At 34.9% G+C, this 4,707-nt stretch overlaps 1 long non-coding RNA gene across 1 annotated transcript; it reads right to left on the reverse strand.

Annotated features, from left to right (window-relative positions):
- Nucleotides 1-4,137: 4,137 nt before the first annotated feature.
- On the reverse strand, nucleotides 4,138-4,452 carry LOC128638235 (uncharacterized). The gene is made up of 2 exons (XR_008399072.1): nucleotides 4,324-4,452; nucleotides 4,138-4,234 (listed from the first exon to the last, which is right to left on the reverse strand). It is a non-coding gene; the product is annotated as an uncharacterized LOC128638235 (long non-coding RNA).
- Between the last annotated feature and the right edge of the window lie 255 nt (nucleotides 4,453-4,707).

Consider the following 4,707-nt stretch of genomic DNA (forward strand, 5'->3'; position numbering starts at 1 on the left):
TAACCCTAACTAAATTTATATTAAATTAATCTAATTCATTTATAAACTAAAATATTCCTATTTAAATCTAAATACCTATAAAATAAACCCTAAGATAGCTACAATATAATTAATAATTACATTGTAGCTATGTTAGGGTTAATATTTATTTTACAGGTAAATTGTTAATTATTTTAACTAGGTATAATAGATATTAAATAGTTATTAACTATTTAATATCTACCTAGTTAAAATAATTACCCAATTACCTGTAAAATAAATCCTAACCTAAGTTACAAATACACCTACACTATCAATAAATTTAATAAACTACAAACATCTATCTAAAAATACAATTAAATTAACTAAACTAAATTACAAAAAAAAAACAAACACTAAATTACAAAAAATAAAAAAAAGATTACAAGATATTTAAGCTAATTACACCTATTCTAAGCCCCCTAATAAAATAATAAACCCCCAAAATAAAAAAAATTCCCTGCCCTATTCTAAATTCAACAAATTTCAAAGCTCTTTACCTTACCAGCCCAAAGAATTCAGCTCTTTTGCATACAACAAATACAATACCCCCCCCCCCCATTACAACCCACCACCCACATACCCCTATTCTAAACCCACCCAAACCCCCCTTAAAAAAGCCTAACACTACCCCCCTGAAGATCTCCCTACCTTGTCTTCACCACACCGGGCCGAACTCCTGATCCGATCCGGGCGATGTCTTCCTCCAAGCGGCAAAGAAGAATTCTTCCTCCGGCGACGTCTTCCTCCAAGCGGCAGCAAAGTCTTCATTCTTCCGGCGGCATCTTCAATCTTCTTTCTTCGCTCCGCCGCCGCGGAGCATCCATCCCGGCCGACTGCTGAACTTGGAATGAGGTACCTTTAAATGACGTCATCCAAGATGGCGTCCGCCGAATTCCGATTGGCTGATAGGATTCTATCAGCCAATCGGAATTAAGTTAAAAAAATCTGATTGGCTGATTGAATCAGCCAATCAGATTCAAGTTCAATCCGATTGGCTGATCCAATCAGCCAATCAGATTGAGCTCGCATTCTATTGGCTGATCGGAACAGCCAATAGAATGCGAGCTCAATCTGATTGGCTGATTGGATCAGCCAATCGGATTGAACTTGAATCTGATTGGCTGATTCAATCAGCCAATCAGATTTTTTTAACTTAATTCCGATTGGCTGATAGAATCCTATCAGCCAATCGGAATTCGGCGGACGCCATCTTGGATGACGTCATTTAAAGGTACCTCATTCCAAGTTCAGCAGTCGGCCGGGATGGATGCTCCGCGGCGGCGGAGCGAAGAAAGAAGATTGAAGATGCCGCCGGAAGAATGAAGACTTTGCTGCCGCTTGGAGGAAGACGTCGCCGGAGGAAGAATTCTTCTTTGCCGCTTGGAGGAAGACATCGCCCGGATCGGATCAGGAGTTCGGCCCGGTGTGGTGAAGACAAGGTAGGGAGATCTTCAGGGGGGTAGTGTTAGGCTTTTTTAAGGGGGGTTTGGGTGGGTTTAGAATAGGGGTATGTGGGTGGTGGGTTGTAATGGGGGGGGGTATTGTAATTGTTGTATGCAAAAGAGCTGAATTCTTTGGGCTGGTAAGGTAAAGAGCTTTGAAATTTGTTGAATTTAGAATAGGGCAGGGAATTTTTTTTATTTTGGGGGTTTATTATTTTATTAGGGGGCTTAGAATAGGTGTAATTAGCTTAAATATCTTGTAATCTTTTTTTTATTTTTTGTAATTTAGTGTTTGTTTTTTTTTTGTAATTTAGTTTAGTTAATTTAATTGTATTTTTAGATAGATGTTTGTAGTTTATTAAATTTATTGATAGTGTAGGTGTATTTGTAACTTAGGTTAGGATTTATTTTACAGGTAATTGGGTAATTATTTTAACTAGGTAGATATTAAATAGTTAATAACTATTTAATATCTATTATACCTAGTTAAAATAATTAACAATTTACCTGTAAAATAAATATTAACCCTAACATAGCTACAATGTAATTATTAATTATATTGTAGCTATCTTAGGGTTTATTTTATAGGTAAGTATTTAGATTTAAATAGGAATATTTTAGTTTATAAATGAATTAGATTAATTTAATATAAATTTAGTTAGGGTTAGATAGAGTTAATATAGTTAATATAAATACTATAGTAACTATATTAACTATATTAACCCTAATATAATTAGGGTTAATATAGTTAATATATATAATGTAATACCTATATTAACTATAATATACTTAGGGTTAATATAGATAATATAGCTGGCGGCGGGGTAGGTAGATTAAATTGGGGGTTAATCATTTTAATAGAGATGGCGGCGGTGTAAGGGGCTTACATTAGGGGTTAATAATTTTTATATAGGTGGCGGCGGTGTAAGGGGTCAGATTAGGGGATAGATAAGATAGATGGCGGCGGTTTTAGAGGCTCACAGTAGGGGGTTAGTTTATGTAGATGGCGGCGGGGTCCGGGAGCGGCGGTTTAGGGGGTAATAACTTTATTAGGGATTTCGGGGGGGGGGGGGGATCGCGGTTGACAGGGAGATAGACATTGCGCATGCGTTAGGTGTTAGGTTTATTTTAGCAGATCGCGGTTGACAGGGAGATAGACATTGCGCATGCGTTAGGTGTTAGGTTTATTTTCTAGTTAGTTTAGGGAGTTACGGGGCTCCAATAGTCAGCGTAAGGCTTCTTACGGCTGCTTTTTGTGGCAAGGTGAAAATGGAGTAACTTTTCTCCATTTTCGCCACGTAAGTCCTTACGCTGCATATTGGATACCAAACTGCGCGGGTTTGGTATACCTGCCTATGGCCCAAAAAACTGCGGGCGACGGCAGAAATATACGGGCGTAACTTCTAGGTTACGCTGTATATGTGATACCAAATCCGCGCAAATATTGGCGTCGCCGGCTTTTGCGGGCGACGATTTATATCGGATCGACCCCCATATCTCTTGAAGTATGTAATATTAAGCACTTATGTATTTTGGTTAATAGTCTAAATATTGCAAATGTATTATCTGCTTTAGCAGACATGACATTACATATATTTTATAAATATTAGTACTATGACACATTATAACTTTAATGTGTCATCGGTTTGTATTGAATAAATATGATTTTCACATTGAAAACTACATTTGAATGAGGGTAAATCTGTAATAATAAAACTCATCTTCATGATAAAAAAATTATTTCCTTTGACTTATTTTTCTATATTATTTTCTATGAGGTAACCATGCCATTCAAGTGTGCAATCTCAGGGGATTGTATGTATTGATAATGTATCTTTATTTTAAGGATTATATTATATCTGGATTTGTCTCTTTGAAATGAACATCTGATATATTTCTTAAAGGGATAGCCTATTCAAAATAAAACTCATGAATTAGAGCATGCAGTATTTATATACTTAAATATGTAATCCTATAATCTATTTAACTTCATTATCATCTGTAATTTACTAAAACAGGAATGTTATCTTAGGAATCTACCCATTTTGAATCTGCACATGGGGAGCGCTTGATGATTGTTGTCTAAATGTAGGCAACAATCAACAAGTGCACCACAGGTGATGAACATTAAATGGAATGGCTCCTAAACTTAAATACATGATTGAAATAAGAAACATAAAAGGATTAAATTGATTATGAGTACATATGTAAGTTGATTGGAATTGAATGATTTATCTGGTTCATTAATGTTTTATTGTGAACACACTCTTCCTTTTTTTTTTTAAAGTGACATAAATTCCATTATTTTGCTAAAACATATATATTTAAAAGCAAATCTAATATATTTATATTCTTTATATTTCTTAATATTCTTAGTATCCTTTGATTATAGTTTTATTTAGGTAAGATCAGGAGCAGCATAGAACCTATGTTGGAGCTGTTTATTGTTGCCAACATACAGTATATATCCTGTCTGTCATTGGTTCACCCATGTACTCATTTTTATTAACCAGGAGTGCATAGCTGCTCTTTAAATAATTATACCAAGAGAACAAAGTAATATTTGGAATATAATTAAAATGATATTTTAGATAATTATGTTATACATAAATCATAAGATGAATGCATTGATTAGTACATAGCTGGAAATAAAGAAACATTCACCATGACTATATTTGAGTAAAGTATACATTTATTTAGGGAAAATGTGGTAAATATAGGGATGAGGAGAGAGGGAGGGGAGTGGTATTCCATTTCTGAGAATCTTCAATCTGTAAAACATTAAAAGAAACAAATGTGTATTATTAAAAAACATAATCATAAATAACTAAAAGGTCTCATTACAATACTATAAAAATACCTGAAAAGAATTCTTGAATAGTTGCAGATCTCTCCAAATGGGCATTGAGGGGTTGGGGATGATTAATTACATCAGGCTCAAACATTTCACCTGGGGGCTGTGGTGTTGGAAGTAAGTCGTTCAACATCCCATGCTCCTGTGCCATGTTGTGTAGACAGCAACATGCCACTATGATTTTAATCGCTTTTTTGGACTGAATTGGAGATCCCCCCCTGATCTGTCCAGGCAGCGAAAGCGCATTTTTAGAACACCAAACAGTCGTTCTATTATAGCACGTGTTCGGATATGTGCTTCATTATATCTGTATTAAAAGAACAAGAAATACTAATGAGCTAACTACATTCCTGGTTTGATCTTATAAATCTTTAAACCATTTTATATATA

This window comes from Bombina bombina, chromosome 8 (assembly GCF_027579735.1).
Source record: "Bombina bombina isolate aBomBom1 chromosome 8, aBomBom1.pri, whole genome shotgun sequence".
NCBI lineage: Eukaryota > Metazoa > Chordata > Amphibia > Anura > Bombinatoridae > Bombina > Bombina bombina.